The following is a 25,340-nucleotide window of genomic DNA, read 5'->3' as shown; positions in this document are numbered from 1 at the left end:
GTTTAAAGCTTGCATTTTTTTTTAAACAAATCTTTGGTTACATAGACTGATATAGCACGGAAACAATTCATTCAGCCAAAGTAATCCACGCTGATGTTCAGACTCCATATGAGCAACCACACCTCGCATTCCCTTCTCATTCATGGATTCATCACATTTTTTTCTTTCAAGAGTAAATTCTGCTGTCACAAAGCATCAACATTGCTGGGTACTGGGATATGATTCTCAATAATTGTACTTAGAGGGTAAAGGGGAGGGAGAAATGGAGGGAGGGAGAGGAAGGGAGGGAGAGAGAGAGGAAGGGATAGCAAGAGACATGGGGAAGAGATGTTGGGGGAACAGAAGGAGGGAGAGAGCAATCAATGAGAGTTTAATCAGAAAGTTTATTGTTTTTCAATATCTTCCCTTTTGTTCACCCATCTGTGTTGATATCCTTTTTTCTGAACCATATTTTCGTTGTTTGGTTCAAAACTCTTTTCCTTCTTTCTTTTGTCTTTCATTTCTATTCCCTCTTTATTGCTGTGGAGTCCTATAGCTCAGTGGTTAGAGCGAGCAAGAGACCTGGGTTCGATTCCCAGCAGGGTGAAACCTTGGGCAAGTTTCTTTACTCCACACGCCTGATAATAATCCCTCAAGAAAAAAACAATAATAAATTGGTCACTTCAATCCACAACTGTTTGTGGGACGCAATTGTCTGCTACATTTCACCCACAAATATACAATCAATTCACTTCACAATATATTCTGTGAAGCACTTTCAGATGTCTAGAAGACATGAAAAGCACAATATCAAATGCAAGGATTATTATTATTATTTATATTCCTATCTCTTTAAACTGCTCAAACCCCACTCCTCTACCCGTCCCTTTTGCTTGGCCTGATTGGGCCTTCTGTGTTGGATATCCCTTTAAGAATTAAAGAACAATTAAGAAAGATGAGATAAAGACAGGAAATACAAAAGAACACTGGGAATAGAGCAAATTGGTGTGGTTATAGTAAGTGGATTGGAGTGCTTTGAGTTGATAATAAAGAAAGTGACACACCCATGCTTCGGATTGAACATCATTACATGCTGTGCATCTCCCGACTTCTCCGCTCCACCATTGGTGGCTGTGCCAAATTTATGGCCTATCTGAATCCCTCTCTGCCTTGCCTGCTCTTTACCCATCTTCAAATCACCTGAAGACTTTCCTCTTCACCTGTGGTCACCTCTCCATTTCTCCCCATCTTGGCATCAAACTCTACCATTGTTCATTATTCTGAGATACTACCCTGGACAAAGAGCGCTACATGAATATAAGTTGTTGCCAAGAAGCATTTACTACTAATATCAGACTTTATAGAGGTGCTCACAGCTAATATCAGACTATATAGAGGTGTCACTGCTAATATCACACTTTATAAAGAAGCCACTACTAATACCAAGCTATATAAAGCTGTCACTGCTCAGATTAGACTATAGCAGCACCATCCTTCTTGGCAACTTGTTCCAGTTATTAGTTATCCTCTCAGTAAAGAAAAGCTTTCTGGTGTCCTTTCTGAAACTGTCCTTTACAACACTTGCACCTCTTGTTCTACGATCTTGGTGCACCCTAAAGTATTGATTTGGGTTTTCTTTTTCAATACTCTATAAAGTTTCTTCTGAGACATATTATTTCAAGGTGAAGTGTCAACATGCTATTCTTGAAACCAATTTGGAATCAACCAATGAGTTTGTCTAGCAATCATTTCTTGAATCAAGTTGATGTTAATTTGACAATGATGTTAATGCTGTCAGAGGTATGTTTATTTCCAATATTGCTTCCTCACTGGCTAATTGTATCCCCTGAAAAGAAGTGAGGAATCTTGCTCCCCCCCCCCCCCCTCGGATGATGGAAGTGGATTATTTTTGGACTTCATTTCAGGAACACGATTAGCAAGCTGTACTTGGAGTATTTGTGACTTTTTGGTGCTTTACAACAACAACAAAATTACATTTGTAAAGCGCCTTTCACGTCAGGAGGATGTCCTAAGGTGCTTAACAACTGTCACTGGATGCAAGGTGGTTAAATGTTCCACTTTTCAATATAGGGGTCCCTTGCTGACATAATTTAGTGCTGCAATTTGCACCCCGACCTCATGTGCACCAATTAATCTTGCTGTATCCAGGCTGACCATTAGTGCCATAGGCACAGTCTCTCTTCAGGGTAAGTGTTTTTGTTCCTTATCTTAATCAGTTCCTGATAAGGCGATTGAGCAGCCCAGGCTCCTTTTCCTGTTTTCAAGGTTTTTGTACCAGAAATTGCTCACTGCTTCATGGAATTCAGCCAAGGCATAGTTTCAGTAGAACAGCTTGACTTAGTTTTACTGTTGTGGTTAAACTACATACCAGGTGCTCGTTTGAATTTTTAACTCTGCATGATGGTTCTAATAAATTGCAGAGACTGGAATATTACATTCTGCTCAGACATGATCTGAGCCACCATCAACGCTTTTTCAGCCACTACGCCCGAAGCTTTGGAACTCTCTCCCCCTATCCCGCCGCCTTGCCTCCTCCATCCCCTCTTTTAAATTACAGCTGAAGACCATCCTCCAACCGATCATGAGTCATCTCCGCTTATGGTCGCCCCCCTCCCCACAGCTCGGTGTCAGGCTCCACCACTGTTAAGCACGCCGACACGCTGCCCTGCGTAAGGGCGCTGTACAAATACAAGTTGTGAAGCTCTGTCCTGCCTCTGCAATCTTGAAGTTGCATGTGTTAGACATAGGCAGTGTTGGTGATAGGGGGACAGCAAAATTATACCAATGTTAATATCTTCCTTTCTTATATTGAAACTGATAAAATATTTGCATCCTGAATGTCAAATTTGTATAAACATCTACAAAAACATATTTGTTTAACGAGTTCTCTATCTCTCCATTTGGTGGAGTCAGATGGAGCAGAAAGTTCCCAGGTTCGGTCACTGTTCTGTGTTGTTAGCTGCCTCGGCTAGACTTGGCAGCAAGGGTTGATATAATTGATCTTGGAGTACCTGAGCTGGTGGAAGAAAAAAAATCAAATAGTTCCATCATCAACGATGCCCAGTGACTCCTCTCTCTCCCTCTCCACCCCCCCCCCCCCCCCCCCCCCCACACACACACACACCACCACTTTTGAAAGCACATTTTGTGTGCGGTGAGAATAGGGGTGAATGGTTATTGGGAAGGGAAAGAGATCCTTACTAATCAGAGTTTACTGCCTGGAATCTTGGAGTAGTATCACTAATCAAGATATCCAAAACTGAAATTAATCTCTGAACCAATGTGTCTGGGAACTGTTTTACCTTAAGATTGAAGGGAAATGGGAGCTGCCAAATGTCAGGTTACACACAGTCGAGGTAAGGTGCGATGAAAGCATCTGTTTTGTCGAATTACTAAGTACTGTAATAATAATAATCATGCATTTGATATATTGCAAAGCGTTTCACAGAATACACTGTAAAGTGAATAGATTGTATATTTTTGTGGGCGATCTGTATTCTGATGTGAAGAGTCTATTTCTCAAAGAGGTTTTGTGAAAGAAAGCTCTTGGCTGTGTGAATACAAAGGTTCCAGTGTGTATAAGCTGTATAATACGGTGAAGAATTGGACAAAACGATAAATCCTCCAGTTGAATAATAAGCCTTCATGAGTCAAGATGACAAATGCTCCATACAGGACAGAGAGGATTTTGTGAACTTGCTGGAACTAAATTGAGCCAGGCCGGGTTGGAGCAGGCTTGAGTAACCCTGGAACCGATTCACAAATTGAGTTTGGTTCAGATCCAAAATCTGTATCGTGATCTAGTCAATGAGAGATGTGGCATTTGCTGCGATAAGGGAGTCTGTGATATCAACATAATTCAGCCAGCCCTTAGAACAAAGTATCAGAGACCTTTTAAGAACCTTGGATAATTTTTTAAAAGAGGAAATTGAATAAAATACAGTTGGAATTCTGCTGGGACCCGATGATACTGAAGCTTTACTGGTCTCACTGCACGTATTAGATGATTAGTGATTTTTGGCAATGCACGTAAATGAGAATCTGTAACTTTATGTTTCATTTTTAGCCATTGAAACCAATTGGAAAGAGTCAATTGTTGTACAGCTTTTTAAAACCTTGTGAGTCCTATTCATTAGTGTGTTCAGACCAGCCTGTAATGAAAATATTCTGATTGTGTTCTTCATCTCCTGATTTGACGTCCAATAATCCAATAATAGATCTGTGTTTTATGCAGAAACTGTATGTGCCCTATCCAGGTGATTTGCTTCTGGATCTGTGTAAAACTTTTAATTTGTCGATCCTCCTACCCCAACTCCCACACACATCCATATAATTTCAACAAATTAACGTGTGAATAATAGAATACATCTCCAGCCTTCAAGGTTATCAGTTAAACTTCAATGTGGAATTGGTTAAAATTAATTAAAATGATAATAATAATCCTTGCATTTGATAAAGTGCATTATCGCGTTGAGACATCTCGAAGCGCTTCACAGAATATATTGTAAAGTGGACTAACTGCATTTTGTGGGTGAAACGTGGCAGACAATTGCGCACAGCTGTGTCCCACAAACAGTCACGGATTGAGTGACCATTTTTCTTTGAGGGATTATTACCCTCGGAAAGCAACCTCCAATTGACCAACAACCAGGTTCCTACTTGCTGCTAGGTAAACACAGGTGGATCAAAACTTCTCCGGGAATTGAACCCAGATCCTCTTGCTTGTGAGACGAGCGCGCTAACCATTACTCTACGGTTGTATAAGTTTCTAGTGTGACCCTAGCTCTGTGAAGGAAACAACAGACTTTGATATTCCAAGGCTTTCAATTTTCAACTATTTTATGTTGCATCTGTTGTTGGGATTTGAAATTCAAATGCATTGGGTTGAATGTGGTAATGTAAATGCCTGTCCCTTGATAAAGTGCTATCTTAGAGTTTGTGGCTGATGGATTAGAGGTTGGAATGGTTGCCACCATACTGAAGGTGTTGAATTCACTTCTTTATCTGCCACAAATGATTCTTATTTTGGAGACCATTTGTCCTAGAGCAGCACGTACAATCCAATCCTAAGTCTGGGCTCAAGACATTAACCCCCGATACCCTTGAGACCTCATTAGAATCGGGCTATTGTGAAATTATTTTTTAATTGTGAAAAAAACTCTTAACTGGGAGAGAGAAATTTGTTGGAACATTTTCAAACTCATCTAGTTCAGGATGTACTGTTGCAATACAATAGCCTCCGAACAGACACAAGGAATGCAACAATTTGGTAGTTTGTTTGAAATGGAAGCGAATTCATACTCCAGCAGATCAGGTTTCTCTTTTTCTAATAATCATCATCCGTATGTATGGTTTAGCACCTTTTAACATCAGTGTCTGTTGTTTTAAATTCTGTTAAAGTTAATATTGTTACAGAACTTCACAGATAATAATGAAGTGCAGTGGCTGTGTATTTTTATGCAAACCTGACAGCCAATTTGTCCACAGCAAAGTCTATCACACATAGCCACAATGTGAATGTGTAATTTTATCTGGAGAATTATTGGCCTGCACGCTGGGAGAAACTACCCTCTCTTCAAATACTCCTATGGGATCTTAATGTCCACCTGAAGATAACAGCAACTTGCATTTATATAGCGCCCCTCACGCAGAGTAGTGTCTCAGAGCAGACAGATCTCTGTTTAATTGCATTGGAGGTTCAGTGCAGACTTGAACCCATAGACTGCTTACCTGGAGGCAAAAGAGCCAAGCTGACACTTTTAATACAACTTGTGTGTCAGTCTGCCTCCGTTGATAGCACTCTTGCCTGTCAATCAGAAGGTTGTGGAATCAAGCCTCACGATGGGACTCACATTGTCTAAGCTCCAGTGCAGTGCTGGGGCTGTGTTGTGTTGTCATGCGTTGGCTCGTCCTTTGGATGAGACTTTAAACCAAGCTCCCGTCAGGCTGTTCAGATGGCCTATAAAGATCCCCTGCCAGTACTTGAGGCCAACATTCTGCCAAATAAAGTTGCTCATTCATTTTATTGCTGTTTGTGAAATATGTTTGTGCGCAATTAGGCTGTTGTGTTTGCCTACAAATAAGCAGTCACTTCACAGTAAATCCTGTGAAGCGTTTTCAAACATCCCCCCCCAACATGAAGGGTGCCATAACAAATGCAAGGATTATGATTAATAATCCTTAAATAAGAAATTAAAATCACATTTAGTTGAGGTGAAAATTGTTCTCCTCTAGTGCAGTGTTTGTATGGACATTATAGCCTGGTTCCATACTGTTTTATCTCACTCTTCCTCTATTCTCTTCTCTCTTTCAACCCCCTCCCCCCCCCAGCTGTAAGCTTTGTCAATTACCATTATTTTCCATTAAATTGAGAAAGTATTGAATGGACAAGATTTCATCACATGTGGAACAATTCTGCTGCAACATCTGTTTTTCGGCTTCTAGCTTTGGATCCTGAGTGGATCTGTCACGCTCATGAGATTCAGTTTAACAAATCCCAATGCCTTGAGGTTGAGCTTTTCAGGAATCAAGATGAGCCTCTTCAAGGGTCCATTCCTGAAGGGTCCGTGGAGTCCTGTAGCTCAGTGGTTAGAGCACTCGCCTCGCAAGCGAGAGACCTGGGCGAAATGTTGGGCAAGTTTCCTTTGACTTCCGCTAGGCTTTCGACCTTGTGCTAATGAAGCTTCAGAATGAAACTGAAAGCCATGGGTGGCCAAATCTTTGATATTATCTGGAATGTCTATTGGACAGAAAGATGGTGATAATATTCTCACACATTTCATGCTGAGCTGTGTTGTCCACCAGGAAGTTCATTGGATTTCAAATGACGTATCCTATCCTCCTGGGGGTGGTGGGAGGAGGAAGAGAGAAGAGAATAAAGGAAGAGTGAGATAAAAAAGCATTACTTAATCACTGGAACCAAGCTATATTCTACATGCAACACCGCAAGCAGGGTCATATTGGAACTAAATTGGCTCCAAAGTAGCATATTCGGCAACAGAATGTCAGAATTGAATCAAACCTCAGACACCCAGCTGACCAAAACAAAATTCTGTGGGGCGCAATCCTGAGTCCCAAATCACAACATGGAATAAAATGTACCTGCTCTGAACTGGGCATGTGCAGTTGTTGCAGCCAAACTCAGTGCATGGAGTTGAAATTTGCTGGTGTGGGTGTAAGTTGTAATCCAGTGGAAAGCCGTTTGCTCACCGATGGTTAAAGCCACTCTGCTTTTGCTGTTTTCCTTATCACTGTTTTCTTTCTCAAGTCACAGCTGCCAGAAGTGTACACAGGCACATGGCAGGAATTCATGATTGAAATCTTAACAATGGGAAAGGGCATGTGTGCTTTCACTGTAGTATAAAATGGCATGATTTATTGGCTAGATATTGGGAAGCACCCAGTAATACAGATATGATGAGCTGTTTATTGCCGCTTAGTTTTATTGGTGCCCAATTGTTTTTTCTCTCTCTCTCTCATGGGAAAGTTGTGCTCCAGCATTTGAAATATTGGTGGCATGTCTCATCTGAAAACCTGATGTATAACCATGGACTTAAGTAATGTCATAATGTTTGGAAATTGTCTGTATTTATTGCAGTGAACATCAGTGCTCCATTCCAGATACACTCAATTTCTGTGAAATGAAATAACCTTGTGTTCTGGTTAGCACAGTTGGACTTGGGACTGGAAGGTACTGGGCAGAAAGCACTCTTGAGCTTGATGAAAAGAGGATCATGTGTAATATCCTTCCAGGGAGGAAGCAGGAAAAGGGAAGGATCTGTGTCAGGTTTAACTGGCTGTGAGAAGATACATCTAGAGAACCCGGTCTGCAATAATCTGAGGCATTAGTGACTGATTCTGTCATACAACGAAAACGCCCTTGGGCTTCCTAACGTGTATGATCATTTTCATAACCACAGACACCTGCTTGTGGTGACCACGATGCAGCTATTTAAGGATTGCGTGATCTCTTTGTGACGTTTGTGTTCACTAACTTCCTCCAATTAGGATGTGAATGCAAAAATTATAAACAGAAGACATTCAGTTTGCTAATGCACACCTTTTTCAAATAACAGCTCCATCTCATCTGTTTGCAAAAGATCTGTCACGATGTCATAAAATGGACAAATGGACAACTCCTGTCCTCAAGTATTTTTTTGTCAAAGTTGAATTCTGTGAGTCCTCTGGTTATCAGTCTTCTTCGTGATGTATGGAAATCTTGTTTGTTTGGGAGAAGAACTCTGTTTTATAATAATAATCCTTGCATTTGATACAGTGCTTTTCACGTCTTCTAGATGTCTCAAAGCGCTTCACAAAATACACTGTAAAGTGAATTGACTGTATATTTTGTGGGTGAAGCGCGGCAGCCAATTGGGCACAGCCGTGTCCCACAAACAGTTGTGAATTGAAAATGACCAATTTATTATTGTTTTGTATTTTGGAGGAATTATTATTTTGTGTGTGTGTGTGGAGTAAGGCAACTTGCCCAAGGTTTCGCTCTGCTGGGAATTGAACCCAGAACTCTCGCTTGCGAGGCGAGTGCTCTAACCACTGAGCTACAGGACTCCATCTTGGATATGAGAGATGCAAATGACCTAAAGACACTTATTTACCATTTTATATCTTTATTATGACGATTGCAAACAAACTGATTAAACACCTTTTCCATGTTAGGTCAAAAAGGAAAAGAAGATGTCAGTGAGCTGGATTAAAAGAATTGACCTTTAAATGAGGAGAACAGAAGCCTGAATGGCCTTGTGTGCTGTAAACGCTCCTTCACTGTATAAGTCTTGAGTCCCTTGGCCCCAGATTAGCAGAAGGTCTCAATCACTCGGAACGGATCGCATCATCCCTAAAGCAATGGTTATCTGCAGGCCTGGTGTGAGTTACTGCAATAGATCCCTCGCTTCCTGATTTAACAGACAATATCCCTTCTTTGGCAGCCCTACCTGGGCTGCAATTTTAAACTTGCTTGAGGGCAACTGACTTGTATATTTTCCTTAAGAAGGCTGTCTTGCCCAGATTGTACTTTAATAAAATATGGTTGTCTCTGCTTATCCTTCATGGTGGGAGGGAGGAGGGGGTTTGGGGCTGGAGGGAAGTTAGAGAGGTATCTTTTTCTGCTCAATGGCCTGTTCAGATTTAATAATGGCTACCTCATTGGGGCTGTGTTCGGACAATTTGCCGACCCTGACTTGTAGTATTGTGAAAATACATTCATTAAGTCAGTGTCCTTTGCTTTGGTGGTGATAGTTCCATTCACTGTCACACGCAAACTCTTTCCCAGCAAATTCTGAATGTGTAGATTAAAAAAAAATTGAGAAAGGACCAGACCCAGAGGGATGTTAAACACACAATAGCAGTTTGTCTCCTTGATTTAATTTTTGAGAGCTACAGAGAGCAAGCGTCCAGGCTTGATTATGTTGAGATATCTGGTGCACGGGAGGATGAAAATGTGAAAAACTTGCATCAGTTTTAAAACTCTGATAAGTAGAGCAAAGAAATGGATATTGAATGCTCATTAATATGAATGTAAAAATTACTAGACGAAAGAAGACCAAGGTCCTTCCAGTTCGCCTTCCACCATCCTGGCAGTCACATACACATGTGTATATAGTCCCAAACTATATACGGTATCCCAAGATATTATTTTCTAAAATAAATCTTATCTAATTTGCTTTTGAATGAATCGCCACTTTCTGCTTTCTCCATCTCTTGAGGGAGCCTGTTCCATTTACTACAAGCTCACTGAAATATTGAATCTGTTTCTGCAGATTTGGTTTTTGAATTTACCCCCCTTTAATTGCAGGCCACGTCCTCTGGTTCTACTGTTATTAAGTGAAATATTGGTGACTTTTGGATGAAGCAGAATCTAGAATACCATTTGAAAGCAATTTGGACAAATATTTGAAAAAGAAAATACATTGATGGTTATGGGAGAAAAGATAATGGGATGTGAAATAAGAGCTCTTTCAGAGAATCGACAAAGACATGATGGGTTGAATGACTTCCTTCTGTACCATAAAATGCTATAATTTGGAAAAGCACCTGCTTGTTGAAGCTAAGCAGACTAAAACTGATCTCTGTCTTTTATTGAGGAAATGGTTTTTGATGCAGTCCCATCTCCTTAGTTCAGCAATGCCTGGAGCTGTCGCAATGCAATTTTCATTGAGGCTGCAATGAGAGCAGCCACCCATTGAAGGAAATTAAAGTACAGTTGATGAAATGTAATAATAATCTTTGCATTTGATATATTGCCTCTTGTGTCAGTTGATGTCTTCAAGTGCTTAATAGGATTTTCCGTGGGTTTTGTCAGCAATCTACCACTTCCAGATTATTGTGAGCATTTTTTGAGATCCTCTAATAATAATCCTTGCATTTGATATAGTACCCTATCACTTTGTTGAGACGTCTCAAAGCATTACACAGGATATTACTGTAAAGTAGATTGAGTGTGTATTTGTGGGCGAAATGCGGCAGCCAATTGCGTTCAGTAATCTCCTACAAACAGCCTTGGAATGAGTGACCAATTTTATTTTGGGAGATTGGTGGTCAGTTCGTTGGGGAATTTTATGTTTGATTTGAGTTCAGGGGTGTTCTGCTCCAAACTGTGGCACCTTGGATGGAAATGACATGGTACTGTGATATGAGTTCATTAATTAACTGGGGTTTTATATGGGAACTTTTTTTTGGTTTTGGTCAGACTTGTGCTTGTGAGCTTAGTGAGGCTTTGGTGTGAAAGTTATCCTCCTTCCCCTTTTTATATCATAAAGATGTACTGTATAAATGAGTGCACATGTTGGGAGTTGCGTGATCTCCAGAAAAAGCACTCTTGTTCCAAACGCGTCTTCCTTAAATATTCAAATGTGCATTTACCAGGAGTCTGAGCCCATGGGGTTGTATCAAAGGGATTGATTCTTTTTTAGGAATGATATGGTGCTCAGAATTGGCTGGAGTTTTGGTTGCACAGTAGTTCATTAGAACTCTTCAATTAGACCACTGGCTTGTAATTACTCCCCTGATTTCATTGAACATCATTAGTAGATTCTTGACTGAAACCTTTGACAGGACTATACTTCAGTTAGGACACTCCTTGTACAGAGGAAAAACCCCTACAGGAAAACTGCTTGTGCTGAGAAACTAAAAGAAGCAAGGATTATTCCTTAAAACTTTTCATTGTTGGGTAGCTTTGTAGCAAGAGCTATAAAATCACTAAAGTATCCCAATATTATTTGTTTACTGGCAAGATGATTCATTGAAACAATTTTCTTTAAAAGCCAAATATGGGAACTATTTTAGAATGTATTTCCATTATGGTTGCTGTTTTGTTTAAAGTCTGCAACAGTTTATCATCATGAAATTAGGATAGTAAACCTATGCAAATCAATAGGAAACCAACTAGTTTGTATATCCTTAGTTTAGGTTCAAGGGTGTGGAAGTCTAAAAGGAGAGTGTATCACACAATAATAACGCATTCATTAAGGTGGCAATGAAATTGTACAGGAAAACAAACCAATTTACTTTATATAAATGTATCTAGAATGTAATAACCAAGGAAATTTGCAGATTTCAGCAATATTAAAACAATAGTCTATACTTACACATGGTTCATCTCCACTTAAGCATACTGGGGAGAGGAACACTGAGGTCATTAAAAGACCACAGGGCAACCAAGAAGATAAAAGTCAAACCCCAAATTGGGGAAGGGCATGGCTGCAGGCCAGCCCTCAGAAACACAGAGAGAAATGCACCACATTCTTCCATATCCAGTTTGGCTGGTAAATCTAATGGGGCTAAACCAGGTGGTAGTCACAGCATTGTGACCATTCAGGAAAAGCACACAATGTCTGTGTGAATATACCATCATAATAATAATCCTTGCATTTGTTATAGCGCCTTAACACATCTCAAAGATGCCTCGAGATATCTCAAAGCGCTTCACAGAATACACTGTAAAGTGGATTGACTGTATATTTTGTGGGCGAAACGTGGCACCAAATTGCGCACAGCAGTGTTCCACAAACAGTCGTGGATTGACTGACCAAATTATTATTTTTTAAAGGATGATTATCTCCAATTGACAAACAACAGGGTTCTTAATTAATGCTGGGTCCTTGGGACGTCCTCCCGACGTGAAAGGCGCTATACAAATGTAATCTTGTTGTTGTAGGTAAACAGAAATGCGTGGAGTAAGAAAGCCTGCCTAAGGTTTCGCCCTGCCCTGGAATCAAACCCGGATCCTCTACCTTGTAAAGCGAGTGCTCTCACCACTAGGCTACAGGACTCCACGAAAGCAAGCATGAAAACAAAAATAAAAATAGCTATGATTGAGCAATCTTCCGGAATGAGCAGCCAAAGGAAGGTTGGGGGAAACCAGGGTTGATGTTGGGTTGATCTGATGGCCTGAGAGCAACAAAGTTAATTTGCCTTCCCATAAAGTATCGAGAAATCTCTAGAGGCTTTGAGTAATCACGGAGAAGATTCTGAGTCTATAGCATGGCAGGGAGGTTGGATGGAAGATAAAGTCCAAAAGATTGATGAATTTGTCTTTGTTTGAAATGTTTAAAAAAAAACTTTGCATGAATAGAAGCTATTTACTGGTTTTACTATCCACAATGTTTGTATCCTATGATTTTCTGTGTGGTTGCGCTTTAAAATATATTTGTATGAGTTCATGTGTGTGTGTTAGTCTTTTTTAGCTGGCTCAGTCTTTTACACTCTGCCTCTTGGCCAAGTGGTTGTGGATTCAAGCCTTGCATTAAGACTTTGAGCTTGCAGTCTAGGCTGACACTTCATTGAAGTGCTTCATTTTAATCATTGGTAATTACTGTAAACTGCTTTGAGATATTTTGACATAGGTTCAATATCGAATGCAAGGATTGCTTATTATTCCAGTTTTATCTTTGCTTTCATCAAACACTACCCATTCCAGGATGGCTGTTAAGAAATACAGTAATTGGTTGCTGAAAAGCTGTTCTCTTTTGTATCCTAGCCAACAGGAAACCGCCGAATAAACACTACTAGTTAAACTTTTTTTAAAAAAAAACAACTTTTATGTGCCCAGCCTAATTATAATGCCCAGATGAAAGTGCGTGTGTTGTGGATTTCTTTTAAATCTGCAGTACAAAGTGATCTGTTTATGTAGTGAAAAGTCAGGTTAACTCATAGCTGACCACATGAAAAGAAATGAATGTGCCAGTTGTCAACTTCAAATATTGGTTCTAAAATAGATTTTTAAAAATATTGTCGTAACATGTAATTTACAATCCAAGAGTTGCATATCAGAGAGAATTATTCATAAATAAAACTCCAGCTGTAGGGAAGCCTTTTTATTGTTGTGTGCTACATTTTCTCAACAACAACAACAACAAGATTCCATTTATAAAGCGCCTTTCACGTCAGGAGGACGTCCCAAGGCGCTGCACAGTTGGGTCATGACCCGAGCAGGGGGGACATGGTCAGGGTGAGGGGAGGGAAGGGAGGGAGCAAGGAGGGGGGAAATGGTCAGGGTGAGGGAGGGAAGGGAGGGAGCGAGGAGGGGGAAGAGAGTCGAGAGGGGAGCTGAAGGCATGGTCAAAGAGAAAGGTTTTGAGACCGGCCTTGAAGGAGGAAAGGGAGGAAGCAAGGCGAAGGCACTGGGGGATGGAGTTCTCCCTTCTTACCCGAAGGTTACTCCATATCTGTGGCAGAGTTCCACAGATGGTGCCTTTGAGTACTTTGCCCAAAGAGTTATGTTTCATGTGCAAGGTGGTAAATGTATTCTTGAGAGTATCACAGATAAAGTCATACCTGTTCCTGTCTGTCACCCACATATATGCACTTAGCAGAAGAATTGCTGGCTCGTAGTCTAAAATAGTTGTCTGAATATAATAGTTTTTTTTAAACTTCTGCACAAAGAGGAGACAAAGATAATATTAGCAGCCCAATGGTTTGCACAACTGAGATATCCAACCTATGACAGATCCTGCAACTTAAGCTTTCATGGGTTAGAGCTGCACTATGTTGTACTTGTATCCATTGGGCCTTCAGGATTCAGAGAAAAACAGTTTGACCATGTCAACTGATTCAGTTGGTATCGTAATCTGGGTCAGAGGTTTGGGAGTTCAAGCTACACATTGGGGCTTTGATTTTGAAGTCCAGGGTGATGCTCCATTCCAGTGCTGAGGGTTTCTGCATTTTTGGAGATGCTGTCCTTTGGACGAACTGTTAAGTTGAGGTCCCATCTACTTATGCAGGGGGATATCAACGATCTCAAGACAATATTGAAGTAAAGAAGGAAGGTGTCCTGACCAAATCAATTGTTCAAAAACACTTAAGCTTTCACGGGTGATTGTGGGACCTTGCTGTGCCACATTGCCTGCTGCAATTGCCAAAAAATAAACATTACCCTTGTTAGCTATTGTCTCTGATTTTTGTGGTCGTTCAGAAGGTGTATGTTCTTTGAATTCATAGGTGAAATTTGTGCTTGAAATATATTTTTGTCCCTACGTCACGTATTTTGCGTTCAAATAAAGCGCTTCAGGTGCTGTGCTGGCAGCTGCAGAATACAACTCCTTATTATCTGTTCCACTTATGTTCTTTAACCCAACCACAAGAGTGCCTGTAAATCTTTTAATTTCCTCACCAGCCATCCTCCTGACGTTTCTGAGTAAGGTGAACAGTTGTATGGTGGGTGCACAGAACTTCGTTAAACTGGATCTTTGTTTCTTGAAAAGATTGGGAGACTTTCATCTTTCATTGACCTGGGCATGTTTCAAGTCCGGTTTCCATGACTGGTGTTCTAAATCGCGGCACCATGCGTTCCTGCATCCCTAATCCCTCAATGTCCTTAATGAGCTTTCACTCAACATAATATATATAGTGTTCCAATTTGTGATCTTGTGTTGCAATTTGTGATCTTGTGTTGCAATTTGTGATCTTGTGTTGATGTAATACAATAAGACTCAAGTAAATTGTATCAGTTGGAACTATAACATTTAATATGGGGGCTGAGAATGGAAAGAGTGTTTCCTGATCTTGTGGTGAGCGACGGGTTGAGGAACTCCTGATCATGTGTAGGGCGAAGTGAACCCTTCGCTCTATATGTGCACTTTCCGGCCTTGACCCCATCACTCCCACCCTCGCCCGACTCCACTGGCTCCCCATCCCCCAGAGGATCGAGTTCAAGATCCTCGTCCTCACCTTTAAGGCCATCCATGGCCTTGCCCCCTCCTACCTCTCTGACCTTCTGACTCCCTACCACCCTGTTCAGCAGGCCCCGGCCTGCTCCATGTCTCCCGCCCGACCCGCCCTATCATTGGTGGCCGGGCTTTCAGTCTCTCTACCCCCGCACTCTGGAACTCCATCCCACGGTCCCTTCGCCTCACTTCCTCCCTTACCTCCTTCAAGGTCGGTCTCAAAACCCTCCTCTTCGATCATGCCTTCGGTCGCCCTCCCACCTCTCTGCCTTCCCTCACCCCTACCCCACCCCTCCCCTGACTGTCCAATGCCTTGGGAGGTCCTCCCAACGTGAAAGGCGCTCTATAAATGTAATTTTGTTGTTCTTGCCTTCATGTCAGAATTCAATTCAATACTTGTGTATTTGTTATGTGTACGGTGAATTTCCATAAATTATATTTCATGTATGGTACCAAATGATTTATGTGAGATTTACTGTACAATTTATAAAGATAAGACTTGTGCGAGTTTTACTGTACATTGAATGGCATCCGTTAGATTAGATCTACAAATCTGAATAATCCAGGTCGCACAGGGAAGTAATGTAAATTGCACCTATAGTTCTGATTTTTGTAGGTTGGACACTGCTTCCTTTCATGTAACTACGTACTTACACAGGGTGATAATAAAAACCTGTGATTGCAACTAATAAGATACATTTTTAAAAATTACAGCAATAACTTCAGAAAGGATCAGTTGACTTCAGTATGAAATTTGGCATTTGTTAGGCGGAGCTAAGTGGTGAGAGTGCTGTTTTATTTTTCTTTTGTGTAGTGTTATAGCACTTCTGTGTGGTTGCTGATGATTTCTAATACAACCATAATGTGTTGAATGTGAGGAAAAAATAGCCCATTGAGGCTGATGAGTTCCATTCACAGCTTGCAATGTGGTGGTTGTTTGTTAACATCTTTCATGTATTGAGGAAGCTGAACAAATGCAACTAATATCTTTAAGAAACATTTCGGAAATGTCTCTGATCACTGAATATTAAGCAGATCCCTGGGTCAATATAACCGTCTAATTGCATTCCACCGATGATATTCCAGCACCTTATACTTCCTTCTGATGTGGAAGGCGCCATATAAATGCAGTTTATTGTTGTTATTTATTCTAATTCAGACTCCAGTGATTGTGTTCTGATGAGAATTTAGATCTTTATGCTTCTACTGAAGCTTCTGCTGACCCCTATAATCATCATTGTTTCATAAACCAATGTCTTTTAAAGGATTGATTGACATGAATGAAGTTAAATACTTCTGTTATACTACATGTAGTATCCTCTGTCTACTGTCTTGGGGTCATTTCTTCCAATCCCTGGTTAGTCTTGAGAAAGCATATTGAACTTCCAGAGGAAACTAGACACATATTTGGTTACCTGAAAGTATGGGTGATTTATCTCCTCCAATAGCTGTTTGTAAAGCAACTTCCCACTGTGATACTGTGCCGTGCAAACCAGAAATCTCTTGTGTTTGCTTTCCTCTCTGTGTTTGCTGGTCTTAGTCGGAGATGACGACGACTGTGTGATGGAGCTGTGGGATTAAGACTGAAGGCCCGATTGCTGATGGAAAAAATTTGATGGAACCTTTTTGCCTTTGAGTGAAACTAGTGTATGTGCAGCCCACCAACAAAGAATCAGTCATCCTCTACTGTACTGGTGCAAAATGAGAGTACATTTATCAGGAATTAAGTTTAAAATTAATTAGTTGTGAGGGAGGTGGCAGTGATTGAATAGCAGCAGGAGGACAGACGCTTTGTTTCAGAGGCTTAATCCTTTGCAAATTCAAGGGTGCTTTATTTGCATCTCATAGGCTTTATAACACTAATTGGGGAAGAGATCAAGAGCAACACTCTACAGTGAAATGAGCAAATGAATAGGAACAGTGAAGCAGGGCCCAGGTTTACAGTGAACATTTTCACAAATACTAAGGCAATATGAGTTGCTGGTATGATGATAGGTAGCCAAGTTGTGCAATTAACAAAAACGGAGAGAGCTGGGAAAACTCAGCAGGTCAGGCAGCATCTATGGAGAAAGGAAAGTGAGTCAACGTTTTGAACCATTCTGGACCCGAAATGTTGACTCACTTTCCTTTCTCCATAGATGCTGCCTGACCTGCTGAGTTTTCCCAGCTCTCTCCGTTTTTGTTTCAGATTCCAGCATCTGCAGTATTTTGTGTTTAGTGCAATTAACAGCCTGTCTCTAAAATGAGCACAATAACCATGGTATGTTGTGAAATTTTAATTATAGTCATCTCACCTTTGCTTATTTCTTGAAAGAAAACTGTTCTGCACATCATCAGCAATAGCCTTGTGGCATGAAATTGTTTTACAGGCCAAATTGCTGACCTCTGCTTTCTTAAGCATTGTGAGGAAATTGGAGCCATTGTGATTTTAAGTTACTTTAATAATAAAATAATAATAATCCTTGCATTTGATAGAGCGCTTTTCACGTCTTTTAGAGTCTCAAAGTGCTTCACAGAATATACTGTAAAGTGAATTGACTGTATATTTTGTGGTACTTTAACTCCTTGGTTCAAATCAATGGAAAGCTCAGAGGAGAACTGAAGAAACTATTCACTTTGGAAGTAGCAGAGAAGCAAATATTCCTGTGATTGATTTATGAACTTGTAATAATAATAATAATAATCCTTGCATTTGATATAGCGCTTTTCACGTCGGGAGGACGTCCCAAAGCGCTTCACAGACCACACTGTAAAGTGAATTGACTGTATATTTGTGGGCGAACGCGGCAGCCAATTGCGCACAGCAATGTCCCACAAACAGTCGTAGATTGAAGATGACCAATTTATTATTGTTTTTGGTTTTGGAGGGATTATTATTAGGCGTGTGGAGTAAGGAAACTTGCCCAAGGTTTCGCCCTGCCTGGAATTGAACTCAGGTCTCTCGCTTGCAAAGCGAATGCTCTAACCACTGAGCTACAGGACTCCAGTGTACAGTGAATACTTTAAAAGCAGTGCTGAACTTTTTGTTCCTCCATGCAACAGAAAGTGTTCACGGATTCATTTATATCTCTTGTACAAATTCCCATCTCACTTTTCTCGCTTTGAAAATAATTGTCCTTCCATTTGGTATAGTGCCTTTCATGTTGGGAAGATGTCCCAAAGCACTTCACAGGACTATCCTGTAAAGTGGAGTGACTGTGTTTTGTGTGCAAATACGCATCCAATTTGCGCATCTCTTTGTACTATGCCTATGCCACCTCCCTCTTCCTTCCTTTCCATCCCTTTCCATCCCGAGGCATTACCTTGCACGAATGGCTCTGTATAAATGCAAGTTCTTTGTGCACAAAATGGCTACTTCATTTCTCTTTTTCCTGGACTGAAGTTCACATTCATTAAAAGGTTTTAAGCTGTTTTTGCATTTACAATATTTCCATGTGTTTGTTGGACTGGGCTTCGGATCATATAAAGCGAGTGAAAACTTGGCACTTTAACACAGACCCAAGGCGTTCCCTTTTTAGAACTCTTTTCACTGTGTTGACTTTTAAAGTTTTTCAGCAACTCCCTGTTTTCATACTTTGTTGGAATTGCTTACTACTTGGAGTTAGCAAAAAGGACGTTGGTCTTGTTTATTTCAGTTTAACATTTTTATTAGTACAAACAGATGTTCATAAATGGTTCGCGTTCAAATTATATACCAACCATATCCTCAGTTAAGTAAGCAAGTTGAGTCGCTGGAATTTTTCACATGTAGTGTTTGCTGTTCCATGTGAGAACAGTTAGCTTGGAAAGGGACAGTGAAATCTTGAAATCTTCACCCACAAAAACAGTCAATTCACTTTTCAGTTAAAGCACTTTTTGAGAAGTCTCATTTACGTGATAAGGCGCTATATCAAATGCAAGGATTATTATTGTTATTTATTATATTTCTCTTGTATCCATAAGCTATTTATTAATAAATATTAACAATAATCCTTACATTTGATATAGCGCCTTTCAAAGCTCTTAAGGTTCACAGTCTCAAAACTCTTAAGGACATACTGTGCTGTAAAGTAGGATGACGATATTTTATAAACCAAATCCGGGGACATGGATTTGATGCTGGCAGTAACTGGAGAAATGTGTTAAATTAATGGCTGTTTTTCTCTGATGAGTGAAACCGTTTCAGAATTGTTTTGTTCTTGCTCAGTTTGTTACTGAATTCAAGACAGGGGGAATTTGACCCAAGGGACACAATACCTTATTGGTAAATTGGGGACGTGTGGTCTCCTTAGTAAGGTGGTGACTGTGAGACTCGTGGGCGAACGTTGCAGCCAATTGGCACACAGCAATGTCTCAAAGCAGCCATAAAGTGAATGACTGATTTTTTAAATTTATTTTTATTTGGGGTTGTCATCCAGAATTCTGGGAAAAACTCCCTTTTTTGAGGAGTGCCATGGGGTCTTTAATGTCCACCTGAACAGACAGACTGTTTAATGTCTCATTTGAATGACAGCACTGGAGCTGCAGTAAAATTTGCATAAGTCTGATTTGTATAATCGCCTAAGTCGTACATCTGTTCAATTTTTTTTATAATCTATGCAAGTTTGACATAACCTCATACTTTGCATAAGTTATATTAAATGTGTGGTCCCAACTGATACGACTTATGTGACATTTACTTGGCTTACTTAAGACTTGAGCCTACGTCTTCTGAGTTAAAGGAGAGAGTTCTACCAACTGATCCAGACTCAAGAGAAAGGTTTGGAGAAAAGTAGATTTCCATTTGTTTATAATGGAAAGCCGCTTTTGAGGCGTGCTGCGAACGCCTCTTTGCACACTCCTGCTGTGTCAAATTACCTTGTTTATAAGCTGGACCTGCTTTGCAAGTATGAGAGGAAACAGCAATTTACAAAAATATACTGGCAGTTGGCAACATTGTTGCCTTTTCACTGCATGTCAGTCATTTTTTAAGAAATATTTGGGCTCCTTTGTTACATTGGGTAAATTGGCCAATTAAAGGCTTTTGCATACATGGGCTCTGCATGTGCATGTTTGTGTGTTAGTTGCTTAACACTCTATTAACTGTATTCTTTAGAAGAAAAATGATGGCAGTCGATCTTAAAAGAATATTTGCTTGAGAGCTTTTAATCAGCACATAGGCTATTGCAGATCGGACTTGAGGGCTAGTTATGGGCTTGGGAGCCTCATGTTTTCACTGGCACTTGATAAACAGACTTTTTATGGAACTTCTAGGACTTGAGGACCCCAAAGCAAGGGTGGAGGGCGACGGAGAGAGAGGATTAGAAGGCGTTATGGACCCGAACTGAGACTTGGGAGAGGGTGGAGGGCAGAGGGCGGAAGCAGGGAGATCGAAATCACGGTCAAAGAGGAGGGTTTTGAAGGTGGCGAGGGAGGGGGCGAGACGGAGGGACTGTGTGATGGAGTTCCAGAGGGGAACAATCATGTATAGGTGAAGGAAGAGTTGAATGATTCTCTAGTTACAAGCGAAGCCATCTGTACATCCCTTCATTTTATTGATGTTAGCCCTGAAGTCTGTTATTAGTTAGTGTTAGCTGACTTGTGTCACATTTGCCCTTGAATACGGTCAAGTTCCCGGCCTTGCTGAGTATAATTACAAGATTGTAGTGGGAACTACACTGTAGGAAAATGGAGTTTCCCACAGGAAAGTCATGAAAAGCAAATCCATGTTCTTGTACAATCAGCAATGTTCCTTCTGGCAAAACATTGTGGCCGGTTGATCTGATACAAAATTGGTCCAACTGCTGTTGAACATATACATTTGTGTATTAACACAACACACAGAGGATTACTGAGCCTGTTGTATCTATCAATTCAGTCCCACTGGCAACGGCTCAATTCTAAGTATGTTGCATCTACCTCTGATAAACCTTAATTCTGAACTGTTGAAGCCTGTATGGCTTTATGTACAGAGTTGATTATAAATGTGCAGTAAGTCGGGATTTTACTGAGGACATGTCTGCATCTTCAAACTTGCTTTCCTGCTGACCTGCCCAAACGAGTAACCTGGATTTGTAAGGGGAACAGTCACTTTGCTGAGATAGAATAAGGTTTCTGGGTTCCAAAATAATTTACCTCAGTACAAGTTACTCTTAGGGAAAGCGGAGGAAACAAATCTACAATGAATCAACAAGGAATCTGAGGCTTAAATCAAAATTGGCCCCAAACTTGAACTCACAATCTGGGTTGGCACTTCAATACAGTGCTATACCTTCACTAGAGGTGCCGCCCTCTGGATGAGATGTAAAACCAAGGCCCCGTCTGCATGTTTAGGTGGACGTTACTTCCTGTGGTACTGTTCGAAAAGAGAAGGGGGTTTTCCTGGCCGACATTGCCACCAGATAAAGTTGGTCATTCAATATAAAATTGATTGGCTAACTTGCCCTATAAGATGGTTCCTTGCACCAGAGGCCTTCTGCCCTATTCTTTGACTGGTGCAGGCAATTGGCAGAGGTTGGGGCGTACATGCTCGAATGGGAGGGTAAGATAGGCCAGAAGGCCACTGTGCGGTCATCCAATAGACCAGAGGCCTTTGTGACAGGATAAGGGTGGGAGGCCACAGGGAGTTCTCCAATTGGCTTCTCCGATGCACCTGAGCATGCGCACCCAACCTCCTCTGAGTGCCCACACTCCCTGTGACCTCTTGTGGTCCAGGAGAATCAGTGCCTAACTATCGACTCCAGATAACCAGTCACTGAGCGCTTTTCCCTTGGAGTGACGAGTTATCAGACGTTTACTGCAGTCGCGTCCCAAAGCACTTAACAGTGGTGCCTGGGCACCTAACCTGAGGTGGGAGCTGAGGAGGGGTGTGGAGTGGTAACAACTTTGCTTTGATTTTGAATGTATCCCACAAAGACCCTGATAATAATAATAATAATCCTTGCATTTGATATAGAGTTTTTCACGTCTTCTAGACGTCTCAAAGTGTTTCACAGAATAGACTGTAAAGTGAATTGACTGTATATTTGTGGGCGAAATGCGGCAGCCAATGTTACTTGCTGACACGCCTGTGACTGTATCCATGTTAAAGCTAGATTAAAAAACAGAAATAGATGTTGATTGTTGCTGCTCACCCTTTCTCAAAACTTCCTGCAAATTTTCAAAACACCAATGTCGTCATGCCAGAGTGCCTTCAAGATGGATATAAATAGTGGAGGCTGCAGTGACTCAATTTGGTGTTGCAATGCTATCCTGTTGCAGATTGACTTTGGTCGCTGTGGATTTGTCTTGATTTTGATTAAAAACATGATCCGGAGGACATGTTGTCAAAAGAATTGTACCAGTCAGTTTAGTGTTTGCAACACAGATGTTCTTTGGCAATAAATGTGACAACATAGCAAGGCTCTGCTATTCCTGGGGTTGAGGCTGCCTGGAAACACCCAATAAGACAGACACACTACTTATTTGTCATGTCAGTTTGCTTTTGCTTTTCAGAGTGGAAAATATGCTTGCCACAAAAATTCTCGCTAGCCATGACGTACTGTGCTTTATTGGGTGAAAAATATTTTAAACTGCATTCTTGTCCCCTGTAGCAGATTCTGAAATAGTCAGTTGTTTCAGTTAGTGCTAACTGGCTTTCTGTTGAAATGGTGCCAAATGTACAGACTTACAGTCATTTCATAATGAGTTATCTGCTGGGCTGGTCACAGTCCAGCTGCTATCCTTCTGCTGGTTGGTGTTTATTTGACCATCAGCTCTGCTTCAAACTCTACATCCAGTCTTTAACAAAGACTACTTTGGTAGCCCTGTGGTGGACAGAGCTGCAGTTTATGGACGAGGTGCTTGCTGGTTCGAATCCTGGTGTCTTGTGAGTTTGACGATCTCAGTAGAGTTTCATGCAAAGCTAAATTGGCCCCAGTCTCTCCAGAATTCAGGAGCGGAAAACTGTCAGGTTACTGGTTATATGCATGTGTGGCAGCCAGGGGAGGAGAGGTCTGGCTTGGTTATCATTCCCATATCTACAATTGGATGCCGACTTGCACTCACTGCCAAGGCTCGCACGTAAACAATGGCCACTTGGGCTGGTTACTGGAGGGTAATGACTGCTTGTGCAACTGCACCCCAGGAAGAGGAGGCTAGGCCAGGAACAGAGAGGTGCTTACCAGTGAGGAAATACCAGAAAATTAATTAGACACACTAAATTTTATAAAAGATTAAGGAAAACAAAGGCTGCCTTCTACTTTCCCTGAAACATGCTTAAATCCTTATCACACATCCTTAAAATCTCCATCCATTCTTTCATCACCTCCATCTCCACCTCTCACCAACCTTTCTCTCCACCCTGCTTAATATTCTGTCTCATTGATTTGCTTTGGTCAACATCCTCAAACATACTTTCCTCACTGGTTACTGAGCCCCATTGTTGTTAAATCTTTTGAGATCTTCATTGAGATGTAAATAGTCAGATCCCTATACCACCAGTCTTCGGTACACTGATTGTAATATACATGCACCATGGACCCACGTTCAAACCTGACATACAAATCTTTTCTGGCACATAGCATGCAGGCATAGAAGGCCTTCCAGCTTTCTAGCAACTGCTGCAAACCCTTTACAAGAGTCGTCTTTCTGCGCACATGCATGTAGCGTAATTCATGCCGATGTCAGCAGTGACTTCGAACTGCTGACCGACCCCTTTCTACACTGTGACCCGTTAGAATGTGGTGTCTTTTTTTATGGACCCAAAACCACTGGCTGAAATGGTTCCAGTATGTATAGGTTCACACTATCTGGATCTCATGTTTCTTTAAAAAGAAATTCTAGTTATTTGTGATAGTTCTTGCTTTCACACCATTTCAAATTAAAATTTCATTTTGATATAGTGTATGCATAAAAAAATGTGCTCTGCTTTTCTCCCCCCTCCATTATAAATAATCATCCTATTGCCAACCGATAATGGTCTCGGCCAACCATGTAATTGCTCCATAAATTGCTAATTGGTTAACCTATTCAGTAGCAATAGTCACTTGGAGGTCTTTAACTGCACAATGCCTTCAGTTGTAAAGCAGCTATGAAGAGTAACAAAGATTTATGGAGTCATTAGGATGTAACTGCATACAAATTGACTTCCGCATTCGTCTGTGGTACTTTTCTCCAGTAGAAATATTAATAATAATCCTTACATTTGATATAGTGCCTTTCACATCAGGAGGACATATCAAAATACTTCACAGGATTTAAAGGGTAATTGAATGTGTATTTTGTAGACGAAAGTAAAAGTGGTCAAATATCTTCAGGAGGGGAGAACATTGTTTAGGGGGCTAGGAAATCTGGTTACTAGCAACTGATCACCAAATACATTGTAAACTGAGGAAGTTTAAGCAGCTTAAGGAGGGATGAGTTAGGAAGGCCGACAAAGCAGGGAGTTGGCGTAGTCAAGCCTAGATTTGATAAATGCATACCTCTAAAATCCCACAAACCGCCTATGCAGATGACGTATGGCATTGGGTAATTGTCATATGACATTGGGAAAGTACGCTGGGAGAATACACCCTCTCATTTCCAATAGTATCATGGGATCTTTCACCTATAAACCAGCAGATCTTAATTCATTGTGTCATCTGAAAAACAGCAGCTCCATGGAACGCCCCCTGCCCCACCCCCCATTAATGACTGGAATTGGAGTTGACCAAGACTACTGCACGTTTTCCTTGAGTTAACATAATTATTTGGTTGATGAATCACAGTTCCATTTTGTTCGATGCTTGCTGTTTCTAGCCTGTGTAGTTGTAAATCCTGTTCTTTTTATTTTTTCAAGAGCTATTCCTTTTTTTTCTTTGCAGTATTGGGATAGTGTTACTTCCTGAATGCAACTCTCCAAAGCTGCCATTCAACCCCACAGTGTCGCATATCAAGATCGGGTTTCCTTAAGAGAGAACTTTGAGGTCTATTTAGTCGCTTTAATCACTCCTGTTCACACCCAGTATGTTCTCTCGACTCCTGCTTAGACCATTTGGCCCTCAGAATTAGACAATACAGTACTGTGCTGCTAAACCCTGATAAACACACAGCAGTTTCCCAAGGAATGTGGTACTATATAACGGAGTCTCCATTTACAAACTAGTAACTTTATCCATTTATAATTGTGCTGCAAAAGGCAAATAGATTGTATTCATGGGGGCGTTGGGTCAACTGTCTCAAATCAAA

At 40.9% G+C, this 25,340-nt stretch overlaps 1 protein-coding gene across 1 annotated transcript in view; it reads left to right on the top strand.

Moving 5' to 3' along the window:
• Positions 1-25,340, top strand: part of imp3 (IMP U3 small nucleolar ribonucleoprotein 3) — an 89,200-nt gene that overhangs the window by 5,626 nt on the left and 58,234 nt on the right. The window lies entirely within an intron of this gene.

The sequence above is a fragment of the Callorhinchus milii genome, unplaced genomic scaffold, assembly GCF_018977255.1.
Source record: "Callorhinchus milii isolate IMCB2004 unplaced genomic scaffold, IMCB_Cmil_1.0 Scaffold5, whole genome shotgun sequence".
NCBI classification, from domain to species: domain Eukaryota; kingdom Metazoa; phylum Chordata; class Chondrichthyes; order Chimaeriformes; family Callorhinchidae; genus Callorhinchus; species Callorhinchus milii.
This window is presented reverse-complemented; position numbering and strand designations above follow the sequence as displayed.